This window comes from Vipera berus (genome assembly GCF_964194415.1).
Source record: "Vipera berus genome assembly, chromosome: Z".
Taxonomy (NCBI): Eukaryota; Metazoa; Chordata; class Lepidosauria; order Squamata; family Viperidae; genus Vipera; species Vipera berus.
In genome coordinates, this window is record NC_138205.1 from 9667808 (window position 1) to 9682096 (window position 14289).

Here is a 14289-nt window from a genome sequence, read left to right on the forward strand (position 1 = left end):
CAAGTTGGACTTTCAGAAAGGACTTGTTTGGAAATGTGACCCAATTGAGAATATCAAATCCAGTTTCTAGTTCCCCATTGGGGCCAAAAGAAACCTGTTCTCCAGCACTGTTGTTAAAGGAGACTTGTTGCAAAAAATGGTGCAGCTAAATGAAGAAGAGGGGGGGGAAAGACACTGAAAGTTATTTTGAATCTTTGATGGGAATGGGAAAATCTCTATTTGTTTCTTTCAATTTGGTCTAGGCTTAGAGAAAAGTAAGCTATTCAAATCTGCTTCAGTCTACAGGAATTTCAAACTGGTAAAGAAATATATACTGCTCAAAAAAATAAAGGGAACACAAGATAAGACATCCTACTATTAAATACAGTACATTGTGTTGTTTAAGTGTTCCCTTTATTTTTTTGAGCAGTATATTTCAGAAATGGTGATTTCAGTGTTCTGCCATATCGTGTAAGAAAGGTAGAGAGCAGCCTGATGGCCTAGTGGTGGAGACTGAGAGTTCAATCCTTGGAAATGACAGATGTTACTCAATCAGGGTGCAAAGAGAAAATGTCTGCTGCAAAATCCATGTGGTGTCAGGAATGGCATCTTGGCCAGTAAATGGTCAGTTCCATTCAGTTGCCTTGACTCTACCCCAAATTCAGAGATTATAGGATTGTAAAAAGGTGTAAGTAACATAATTCTCTGACGTAGACAAATCTAAGACAAAATGGGCTCTTACGTCCATCCAGATATAAGTCCAGGTGTTAGTTTTGAAAATAAATAAATACATAAACAAACAAACAGACAGACAGACAGACAGACAGACAGACAGACAGACAGACTTAAAATGTTCTTCCTTTGATTCATTGACAACTCTGTTATTCACTGAAAGTAACACTATTTCTATTTTTTGTCATTTCAATATCATTATATCTTTTATTCATTGAACGTGAACCTCAGTCAACTGAACATTCAAATTGTCTGGCGCTGATGGTTGACACGGGTTGCTTCCAGAATCCTAGGTATCAACCCGGTTCCTCCTTAAAATGTAAGATGTTTCAAGTAGCAGAGTTTATTATTATTATTATTATTATTATTATTATTATTATTATTATTATTATTGTTGTTGTTGTTGTTGTTGTTGTTGTTATTGTTATTATTGTTATTATTGTTATTATTGTTATTATTATTATTCCCTTTGAATTGATTTCGTAAATATATTTGCAGATTCTCAATCATCCAGGTCTTGGTTGTGCCAAAGGTACTTTTTCAAAGACAACTGGACTTCCTTTGCTTTTCTGTGAAGACATTTGTTTCCTCACCCAAGAAGCTTTTCCATTTCTGAACTGAAATGAAAAATCTTCATGAAAAAATAAAGAAATTCAAATTGACTTTTGAAAATGCATATTTGGGACCTTTGAATCTTAGTAACTCCAAAATTAAGCTGACAAGAAATTATAATGCTATCCAGTAGCAAAGCAATTTTCACGTTTCTACATTTAAAATGGTCAAATATGGATTGAAGAAGATCCTGTACATACTATTTTAGACATAAAATAAAGTTTGTATATTTATAACTGTTTCTATGTTTAAGCATTAGATTTTTTATTTCACTTTTTAGTTTCTTTTATTCAAAAATAAAATAAAAGTTATTCCATATGGCTTTAAAAACTATATGTAAAGCATTATAATTGTTAAAAATAACCAATAGAAAACTGTACAAAAACCCCCTATTCTGGTATTTTCTGATTTCCCCAAATTTTGTATTAGTCAACATTACAAATCTATCTTTAAAACATTCTAATAGTTAAAGCAGAGACATCACCCTGTCAACAAAAGTGCGTATAGTCAAGGCTATGGTCTTCCCAGTTGCAATGTATGGCAGTGAAAGTTGGACCATAAGAAAGGCTGAGCGCCAAAGAATTGAGGCCTTTGAACTATGGTGCTGGAGAAGACTCCTGCGAGTCCCTTGGACTGCAAGGCGATCAAACCGGTCAGTCCTAGAGGAGATCAACCCTGACTGCTCTTTAGAAGGCCAGATCCTGAAGCTAAAACTCAAATACTTTGGCCACCTAATGAGAAGGAAGGACTCACTGGAGAAGAGCCTAATGCTGGGAAAGATCGAGGGCAATAGAAGAAGGGGACGACAGAGAATGAGGTGGCTGGATGGAGTCACTGAAGCAGTAGGTGTGAACTTAAATGGACTCCAGAAGATGGTAGAGGACAGGAAGGCCTGGAGGAATGTTGTCCATAGGGTCGCGATGGGTCGGACACGACTTCGCAGCTAACAACAACAACAACAATAGTTAAAACAACACACCAAAGCAAAACATAAAACTGGTCTCCTATGCTGGTACCTGATGATTTCCCCAAATTTTTGATTAGCCAACATTACCTGCCAGGGTGATCGCAGGAATAGTTTCCATCTCCTCTCATCCATTATTCGACACCCTTTGAGTTTGGAAGAACGCAAGGCCTTCAGAGCATGTGCCACAGCAAAGACTGCATTGTAGATGCTATAACTATGTCCACCTATGGTGGTCTCAAAGACAGAATTGGGAAGAGTCTCCAGCTTCTCTTCTCCAGTGCAGATCCTTTCAGCATTCCTAACTGTAATATCACTGGAGAATGAGCATTCAAACGCATCTTTCCAGAAATCCCTAATAAACCCATCATCTTTTTCTATTTTGGGGGTTCTCTTCTGCATAAATTGTTGGAATCCAGTCAACTCCTTTGAGTGAATTGCTAAGGAAAGAGCACCATGGAGAAAATCAATGGGCAACTGTCTTTGCATTAGAATGCAGTTGAATTCCATCTGGGCTATCATGATCCAAACTTTGGCCTTTCTCTCCTTTGGAATATTATTATAGTTCAAAAGATAGATCATTAGTCTCAAAGGCAACATGCCTGCACTTAAGATGACTGCAATGACTGTACTCTCCATAATTATTTTGTATATTTTATCTGCATTTTCTATCCACTCAGCAGCTTCATTACCATACACCAATTGGGGAAGACATACTATAAAGTCAAAGCAGATTCCTCTCTCTAAAAACATGGAAAGTCTCTCTTTAATGAACCTGTCTCTATCTTCGTCATACAGAGAAACGAACCCAACCCAGGTCCACCCAAAATGCAACAATAAGTGCAGTATTCCTTTAAATTGGTGGCTGTCATCTGGGAACATCCATTTGACAAACATTGCTGTTTCAGTATCCATCAGTGGAGCTGATCCATATGTGATCTATAAGGAGAAAGACAGAAGAAGATTGGAATAAAAGATCTTTTACAAAAAACAACAACAACAAGGCATGAGTGTTTATTTAACCCAATCTCTGGATTTGAGTGGGATACAAAAATACAGTGCTCAAAAATTAATTTTACATGACATATGCAATTTTACTCATCAATCAAAAAGAAATGGCCTTATGAATTACTCATGGTCTTGCTCAAAGATTTCATTTGAATGACAAAACATTTGAATGTAATAAATAGATGGTGATCTCATATTGATCCATTTTTGTTTCTCACCTGGGGAAATTTGTAGTTGCACAGAGTGATTGCCATGTTGACACAGGTCTTAATACGGGGTCCTCCAATGACAGCTACTGTGTTGGTCTCATCATGACATTTGTAGTTGGGTATAAATTTATCTTTGGTAGATAGAAATTTCATTGCTAAATGATAAGTTGCACTTTCCACAGGATAGTCAGTAGTGATATGGAAACCAAGGCTAATGTTAGATAAAAGCCCATTTTCATTGATCTCCTTTATAGCAAATGCCAGAGCCAAAGTGTGCTGGTAATTATGTGTGATGAACCTTCAGTGAGAGTTATAAACTGGGTCAATATATTTCTGTTTCATAAATAGGCAGCTGTTTTAATTTATAGATAGGTATTCATAAATATATAAATTACTGCTTATTGTTTGTTTTGGACACATGCAATTTGGTTAGTAGCAAATATAAGTCCTTGTCTGTATCAGCCAGGAAGCACTGACTTAGTTGTGGCTATTTAACATAGAGTTAAGGCTAGCATTCTGTCAGTCTCTATTTGGACTACTATGTCCAGTTCTGGAGATTTCAATTAAAAGGTTAAGCGAGTCCAAAAATAGGCAATAAAATGGTGCAAGGTTTGAGGGATAAAACTTATGAGGAAAGATTGGAGAAACTAAATTTGTTTCAGCCTAGAGTACAGGAGAAAAGGGGGGACATGATTGAAACTTTAAATATATTAAGAGTGTGAATGAGGTTCCAGAAAGAAGTATTTTCAATATTAAGTAAAAAACGAGAAGATGGGGGCATAATCTCAAACTGACAGAAGAGAAGTTCAAAACGATTGTCAGGAAGTATTACTTCACAGAAAGAGTAGTAGAACCTTGGAAACAAATTTCAGAGGCAGTAGTGGAGTAACTCAGTTTAAATATGGTAGGAATAAATACATCAGAAAAACCTGCTATTAGTTTTCTATTTTCTATCTAATTCAGTATTATCTATATGTTATCTGTATTTTCTAAGAGAAGGAAGCCATCTCTTTTTTACACCCTAGACATATAATAACCTATAGTGCCCTAAAGAGTTTCCTCTTTTATATCTGGATGAAATAAAAGACAAAAAAGCTCAAGATTAACCAGAGAGCTTCTGCAATATTTAGATTACTCAAATGTTTTACTTTCAACAAGGGACATTGTTGAAGGAAGGAGGTTTGCTGAGGAGAATGAAATTCATATACTTATGGTTAAAACTAATAATAATTCATTTCAATTTGAACATCAATATTAGGGCAGATTAAGTGTTTGTGCAGTCTAGAATTAAAAATAATTAAATATAGTCACTGAAAATGGTCATACCAACCAACTAGAAACCAATATTTTTAAGAAAAAAGTGGAAAAAAAAAACAGTTTTTCAGTGGCAGTGAGGGGAAAAGGAGGTGTGGAATAAGGAGGAAGAAGAGAAGTAGTAGGATACTTACAGGTACTGATCAAGGATTTCACTAGAAGGAATGTTTTGAAAAGTGATCTCATTTGTAAGAAAGAAAATTTGATGAATAATAGCAGCAATGATTAAATCTCCAGACTGATAATATTTATGCACAATTGGAAGAGGACTACTAATTTTGCAGGCGTAAGGAGGAGGAATGCACATCACAGTTGGAAAAAAAAGTAAAACAAGTGTTCTGAATATAACCAATTCACTGTAATATGTGGTCATTGTAGACATCAAACAGTAGCTCCTATGTTACCATTCAACTGAAAAGCTGACCATTCCTTAATATTATCTAAGGTTAAGATAATGAATTTTATCTAAAGTTAAGAAAATCAAGAGTGACAGATCAAACACAAGTCCTTCTTTTCCTCCCTACATGCACTTCTGTTTTTCGAAGCAGATACTAATAGAATGCAATGTTTTAATCAATGGTCATAGTTTTTACAGTGTCTCCTCGAATTCTCTTAAGATTTCAGGAAGAAAGGACAATAATTATCCTTAATTAGTAATCAGTGCCATTCTTTGTAGCAATACTTTCAAAAATATCAGAAAGAAACATGTTTATCATATCTCAATAGACATTACTGCACTGTTATGAACCCTTGGAAGTAAGATATGAAATAGAAAATAGGGGGTAAGAGTTCATAAACAGAAAATAAAATAAAACACCACTAGAGGGGGGGAAAGAATGGAAATACACCTGTTGCAGTAATTTTGCTTAATATTTAATACTTTGTTCAATCTTAATCTTTGTTTTTTTTAAAGAAAATCTTATATTATTCTGGTTAAAATGCTTAATTTAATGGATTATAATATACTGCACAGTGCAACTCTCTGAGCGAGATGGGAAGTGAAGAAGAGTGAAATACATACATAAATACTTTTTTTTAAAAAAATCCCATTTATATCCCACCCTTCTCCGAAGACTCAGGGTGGCTTACAATCTAAGCACAATCAATGTGCTTAGCAATATTAGCAATATTAGCAATCCAAAAAAATTGCGCAAATACATAAATACATACATAAATGGCATAATTTATTTTGAATAATATAATATTTATTCAAGCTCTAGAATAAATTTTAGTTTTCAATATTTCTGCATAAATTAATTAGTTTTCAATATTTGGTTTTCAATATTTCTGCATAAATTAATAAATAAGATCTCTTCTCCACATAAATCCTAAAAATAGATAAGGAGAACACAGTTGAATAATGAGCCAAAATTTTATTCTTTTCCATTTATTTATTGAGGAGTGCTGATCCATAAAATGGCTGAGAGTCTGACATGATTGAATGGCTGACTATGATGATCACAAACATGGATACAAATGGATAAAGATGAACACAACAAGGAATTGGATGTCTACAATTATTGCCTTAACCACCAAGCTAAACCTTATCAACCACCAAACGTTATCAATTCTCCCTTTATACACTAATCTCTGTAGCGGAGAATTAGATGTCATCCAAATCTCAGGAATAATAGTGACATCAAAATCAAAGAAATCACCAAGGGTGGGACAGTAGTCTTCATGAATAAGACTACTTCTTCAGGGAGGCTGAGAAGATCTCCAACATCATCAACTTCAAACACATCTCCACAAGTTTCAGAACCACATATCTCCTAGGCTTTTACAACTAATGGAGAACAAGGACACTGAGTACCCTTGTTTCTGGCCTAGAACCTCCTCTGCTACAGTAAAGTGGCTCTCAGAATTTCAGAAATGTGAAAGGGATGTTAATTTAAAATTTTCTGTACTTTAAAAAATGATTAAGGGGAATATTGGGAGACCATTAAGTGGCAAAAAAGGACTCACAATATCCATTAGTTTTTATTATTATTATAAAACCTTTATTCATAAAACATGAAACTCAGTCAACTGAACACTCAAACTGATTAGCACCAATGGTTGACTCGGGTTGCTGCCAGCATCCTAGGTATTAACCAGGTATTATTATTATTATTATTATTATTATTATTATTATTATTATTATTATTATTATTATTATTATTATTATTATTATTATTATTAACATCATCTCAAAACACCCAGAAAGTTGACAAACCTTTGGCTTCATATGTACCAGAGGTGTTTTTTAGTGATATAAAATAAAGCATTTTCTTTCTTTTTGGTAGGGATGTTTTGAAGCCCATGGGTTTCAGGATTTAAATCCATTCATTTTTACCTTCATGCAAATATCACTAAAATATTTTTAACATCTTCTTGATTAGCTATTCCTTATTATTCTGATTAGGGCTCAGAATAATAATTTAACATTTCAAAGAAAAGATGCAGAGCAGTTATTTAGATGACTAAATCAATTTCTGAGCGCGGTTGGTTTGTATGTCATATTGATATAGAGGGAACAATGCAGAATATCAAGCTGGGAGAAAAATCTAAAAATCAACTGCTTCTTATTTCATACCTATTACATTCAAAAATTGTTCATTCCTGGTATCCTAAAATCAGTTTGGGGCAATGTAGCAGAAACTAACTCTGGATCCCTCACTGTATGCTTTGCTTGAGGTCCCACTTTTTTGTTCATATCAAATCAAATCATATCGAAATAGACATTGCTGCTCTGTGATATACCTTTGGAAGTAAGATGTGAACTCAAAAATAGGGAAGTAAGAGTTCATAAACAGAAAATAAAATAATATACCAATAGAGGTTGATTCTACATGCTTAGGGGGAGGGGAATTCAGATTTCGGTACATGCTGAGGCTATGCTACTCGAATAAAGACTCTTTAAGGTAAACATTGCCTCAAAGTTCTTTAAAGAGTTCATCTCTCTTGACAGCTGCACTGTGATGAACCTTTGGAACTAAGACATGAAGTAGAAAACAGGGGAATAAGAGTTCATAAAAACAAAAGAAAATAAACACCATTAGAGGGAAAAAGAAAGAATGGAAATACATTGAAGAATGGAAAGCTCTAGAAGGACATCTTCAGAGAATGTAGAAAATCTGCTCAATTGGAAATGGGTATTAGAATGGAGATTGAGCCTGTTAGGCTGGACTTATGCTTCCTCAGCTAACGGAATATTCCTTCTGCTATCTCTGGTTCTCAAGATCCTGCAGCAATCAGGAGAACATTTGTGGTACCACACATGGCACACCAGCTATGACTATTCCAGTTGTAGATTGATGAGGCCATGTGTATTACTACCTTGCTTTCCCTCACTCTGAAATGTAAATTGACACTTATTTTTTTGTAAAACCATTTTAGTTTTCAATATTTCTGCATAAATCAATAGGTAAAGTATGATTTGTTCTCCACATAGAACAGATTTAAAAATAGATTTTAAAAAACCAGGTTGAACAAATGAGCCAAAAATTTATCGTTCATTTATTTATTGAGGAATGCCGATACATAGAGAGGCCAAGGGTCAGATGTGAATGAATGGCTGACTATGATGATGAAATACCCAGATGAATGCAATAAGGAATTGGATATCTACAATTATTGCCTTCACCTGCCAGCTAAATCCAGAATAATCAATGCCCCCTTTATGCATTAATATCAGTCGGAAGAATGTTATTAGGGGAAACCGCAACCCCTACCCCAACTTCATCCTGTATTCTAACCCCAATCCCCCCTTCTTTTTCCTTCCCATCCTTATAAAAATCAATAAAATCTTTTTAAAAATATCAGTAGGGAAGAATTATATGTCATTCAAGGCTCAAGAATAATAGTGGCACCATAATGAAAGAAGTCACCAATGGTAAAACAGTAGTCATCATTAATAAGACTACATTCTCAGGGAGGCTGAGAAGATCTCAAACATCATTAAGATCAAATACCTCTCCCCAGGTTCCAAATCCACATACTTGTTAGGTTTTCATGATTAATGAAGGAAAACAACTCTCGGTCCCCTTGTTTTTGACGTAGCATCTTGTCTGCTACACCAAAGTGGTTCTCAGACTTTCAGAATTATGGAAAGGGATGTTAATTTGAATTTTTATTTACCTTAATAACGATTCAAATCCTTTGAATAAAGCCAAATTGCTCACTTTTAGCATATAGATTTGCTAAAAGTTTGAGATTCTGCATTATTCCTTTATTTTCTCTTCTATATGACATACAAACCAATTCACTGAGAAATTTATTTAACAACCTAGAGAACCTATCTGCATTTTTCTTTAAAATGTTACATAATTATTCTGAGCCCTAATTAGAATAGTAAGGAATAGGTAATCAAGAAGATATGAAAAATATTTTAGTGATATAATGTGCCTTAAGGTAGAAATGATTTATATCCTGAAGCCTATGAGCATCAAAATATCCCTGCCAAAAAGAAAGAAAATCCCTATATTGTATCACTCATTACACTAAAAGCATCCCTGATACATGTGAAGCTAAACATTTGTCAACTTTTTGGGTATTTCAAGATGCTGTTTATCTAAGGGATAACATGAATGCCTAATTTGCCACTTCAAAGTCTCCAATAATGCAGAATCTCAAACTGGGAAAAAATCTATATGCTAAAAGTGAGCAATTTGGCTTTATTCAAAGGATTTTTTGATTAAAATCAGTTTCATTTTTTCATTAGTTGTTTCTTCTTGTTCAGATCAGGTCTCAGAATAATGATATAGCATTTGGGGGAAAAGATGCAACTCAGTAATCCGGCCGCTGAAGCCAAAATGGAGAAGATCTCTACAGCCACCATATATTTCCCCTTGGTGCTCAGATAAGTGGGAACAAATGACACCCAAACACTGCAAAAGACCAACATGCTGAAAGTGATAAACTTGGCTTCATTAAAGCTGTCTGGTAGATTTCTACCTAGGAAAGCCACCATGAAGCTGACAGCAGTCAAGAACCCCAAAAAGGAAAGGACTGTATAAAACATGGTGGTTGAACCTTCATTACATTGCAGGACAATTTCTTCAACCATGGAGTGCATGTCAGAATCTGGGAAGGGAGGGGAAATTGCCAGCCACACTATACAGATGTTAAATTGAGCCAGGAAGCAAGATAGGACAATAGTAGTGGCCATATTTTTCCCCACCCATTTCCTAATTTTGGAGCCAGGCTTGGTGGCCATGAACGCAAGGACCACTATAATTGTTTTCCCCAATATGCAAGAAAGAGCTACAGAGAAGATGATGCCAAAGGCAATTTGTCGCAAGAGACATTTGACTTGGTCAGGTTGTCCAATGAAGAGCAAAGTGCAAAGGAAAGAGAGGAGGAGAGCAATGAGAAGGCTATAGGTGAGACTCCTGTTATTGGCTTTAATGATAGGTGTGTCCTGATATTTAATGAAGATCCACAGTACCACAGCTGAGATGACAGAAAATGAGACTGCAATCACTGTCAAGGAAATCCCCAAAGGTTCTTGATAAGTTAAGTAAACTATACTTTTTGGAAGGCAACTGTCCTTATCCTTTTTTGGATATTGATCCTCTGGACACGGGGAACAGTCATCTAAGTCTGAAAAAGAGACGATTCATGAAAACATTATTGTTTTGAAGCATCTTCATTTCATTTTCAGTTTACCCTGATTTTACAACATTCTGCAGTTTTGCTGAGCTCTCAGTTTGATTATGGAATCCCTTTATATGGTACTTCCGTTGAAGACTATTTCAAAACCATAACTGGTCTGCACTTAGCTCACTCAGTTCTACTACTATCCTTAGTTAGTAATCAGTACCATTCTTTGCAGCAGTAGTTTGAAAAATATCAGAATGAAACATGTTTATCATATCTCAATAGACATTGCTACACTTTGGTGAGACTTTTTAAGTAAGACATGAAGTAGAAAATAGGAAAGTAAGACTTCATATACACAAAAGAAAATAAAGCACCACTACAGGGAACAAAATAATGGAAATATGCCTGTTCTTTTTTCCCCCTGTAGTGGTGCTTTATGAAGAAGAGTGAGATATAAATAAATAAGTGAGATATAAATAAATAAATAAGTAAGTAAGTAAGTAAGTAAGTAAGTAAGTAAGTAAGTAAATAAATAAATAAATATCACAATCTACCTTGCATGTTATAATATTTATTCATGCTCTCAAAGGACGTCATCATCAAGGAATGTAGAAATGGGGGTTGAGCCTCTTCTGGTGAACTTATGCTAACTCAACTAACAGATGGCCATCTTCAGAAAGGGAACGGTTGCTGGAATTGGGTATGTGTAGTTTAATGAAGAGAAGAGTGAGGGGTGACATGATAGTAGTGTTCCAATATCTCAGGGGCTACCACAAAGAACAGGGAGTCAAGCTATTCTCCAAAGCACCTGAAAGCAGGACAAGAAGCAACGGATGGAAACTAGTCAAGGAGAGAAGCAACCTAGAACTAAGGAGAAACTTCCTGACAGTTAGAACAATTAACCAGTGGAACAACCTGCCTCCAGAAGCTGTGAAGGCTCCAACACAGGACGTTTTTAAGAAGAGATTGGACAGCCATTTGTCTGAAATGGTATAAGGTTTCCTGCCTGAGCAGGGGGTTGGACTAGATGACCTCCAAGGTCCCTTCCAAATAATAATAATAATAATAATAATAATAATAATAATAATAATAATAATAATAATAATAATAATAATAATAATAATTTAGATTTCCTAAACTACTACTGGTGAAGTACTAGAAATAATTCAAGAAGTCATGCTCTGTATGCTTTCTCTAACTTGCTTTGATATCAAAAAGTATTCTGTCTCAAGTTCAGCATATTGTTATATCACTTAGAAATAGAATAGAAAAGTTATGATTACCTATTAGGAAACCTATTCCAGACTCCACAGACTGTAGAACAGGGGTGTCAAACTTGCAATGTCACATGATGTGTCACAAAGTATTGCAACTTTTTTTCCATTGCTGGCAATGGGGTCGGTGTGGTTTCTGTATGATGCATCTAGTCCGCGGGCTGGCAGTTTGACACCCCTGCTATAAAAGCCTGTACAATCCATGTACTATTGGCTCACCATTTTATGGATATTTTTTCACCTAAAAAGAGAAACAGAATGAATGAATGAATGAACCTTTATTGTCAAAGTACAACCATGTATACATTGAGATTGGCTGAGCCTCCCTTTGTGCCCCCACCCCCAACTTACAGTGACACAAACCCTCCATCTTATTACACCATGTGAGCTAATTGCACAACGCACCAGCCTCAAAAGTCAATTATGTATAAAGTTTATAAAATTATTTCCCATTCAAAAGCCTAACCGACCATGGATAAAAGCTGTTCTTCAGCCTGTTGGTGCAGCTGGCTACACTTTTATATCTCCTACCCAATGGTAGGAGAGTAAAGAGATACCGTCCAGGGTGTGATCATGGGTAGACAAAACATCAGTAGGAGGGGCATTACTTCCAACTTCCTGATTGCTTCTCCATTGAATTTCTTTGTGGGAAGCTGGCAGAGAGCATTGGAAATCAACCAAACATCCATCCATCCATCCATCCACCCCCTCCCTCCCTCCCTTCCTTTTTTCCTTCCTTCCTTTCTTTCTTCCTTCCTTGCTTTACTATTTAATTTAATAATTAAAGAGTTGCTTGATGAGTGGCACATTGGCCTAGAGGTGAAGACGCTTACCCCTCCCAGTTGGAAGGTTGAGAGTTCAATCCTAGGCAGTGACAGATGTTTCTCTATCAGGGAACAAAGAGAAAATATCTGCTGTGAACTCTGCATAGGCATCAGAAAGGGCATCCAGCCAGTTAATGCTCAGTTCCATTTAATCACCCTGACTCCACCCCAATAAGGGATTACATGGTTGTAAAAAAAAGTCACTTGACAGTGAGAGTCACATATAAATTTAGCTTTATTTAAGGCATTCTACTTTTACATTTTCTTCACAACATTGTAATATATATATATATATATATATATATATATATATATATATATATATATATATATATATATATATATATAATAATTAAAGAGTTGCTTGATGAGTATATATATATATATACTCAAGAGTTGCTTGATGAGTATATATATATATATATAAAGGATATAAGAAATAACAATTAGATGATACTAATGCTATTAGCCACTATATTTCTTTAATTAGCTACCACAGTCTTTTTGTGTCTTGTGGAGAAGAAAGAAGCAATTATGTCAGTGATGATAAACAAGGTTTCTTCCATGCTGATTGATCAGAAAATTATTTTCTCTTGGAACACGAAATGAACCATCATTATATCTATTTCTTCTTTGTGTCCCTAGGAATTCCCAAAGCTGCCCATAGAATGTATTTTAAAGATGAAGCATGTTATTAATATTCCTTTTTCCATTACAATGAAGAAGTTTCAACAGATAAATATGGGTTATTTCCATTCTTGCTCTTCTTTATCTCCTATCAAAATCAACATCATTCATGTCAATTAATACATTTATAACAGTATGCCAACTCCAATGGGAAATAGAGAAAATAAGTTGTTCTAGTAAGGCTTTGGGCGAGATGCTACTGCTGAAAATTTCTGTTCTGGTACTATTCCCTCAATTGACAAGTTACAGAACTACTGCAAAAAGCACCATCAGCAAATCGACTCATTATCTTCAGAGGTTTTATCAACCAGGAGACTTCATTATTGCGGGAATTATTCCTCAAAGCATCTTACAATCAAAAGTACCCCCCTTTCATAAACAGCCGTCTCATGACCCAGCCAACGAAAGACTGTAATTATGATTCATTTTAATTATAGCATAAAGAAACGGTTTTTCACCACAATCGCTAAAGAGATTGAAGGAAAGCATATACAAGATTTTTAAAGCTGAAAGAATGAGGGGTACATTCCTTAGGAGTTTAGGTATATGAAACTTCACATATAAGAGAGTCTACTAGATTTCTTCCCTTGCATTTTCATATGTTTGCTACGGAGATATTGAGCTACAGTATTCAACTGCAGTAAGTGCACAAAAAATCCCATCCATACTCATTGTTTATTAGCAACTCCACAAATGTGGTTGTTTATAATTTAATTTAATTTAATTTAATTTAATTATTGTTACATGCATTCTACTTTTTATACAGAAATTAAATGAGCTGGACATTGGTTCTGGTGATCATTTCAATCACTCACTCACTCAATCATGGCTGAAATCATTGTCACTTAATTATCCCCTGTACTTCCCTTTTCTTTCTATGTATGTACAGTGAGGGGAAAATGTATTTGATCCCCTGCTGATTTTGTATGTTTGCCCATTGACAAAGAAGTGATCACTCTATAATTTTAATGGTAGGTTTATTTTAACAGTGAGAGACAGAATAACAACAAAAAAATCCAGAAAAATGCATTTCGAAAAAGTTATAAATTGATTTGCATTTATTCAAATGATTCAATGATCAAAAGTTTCAATGATCATGAGAA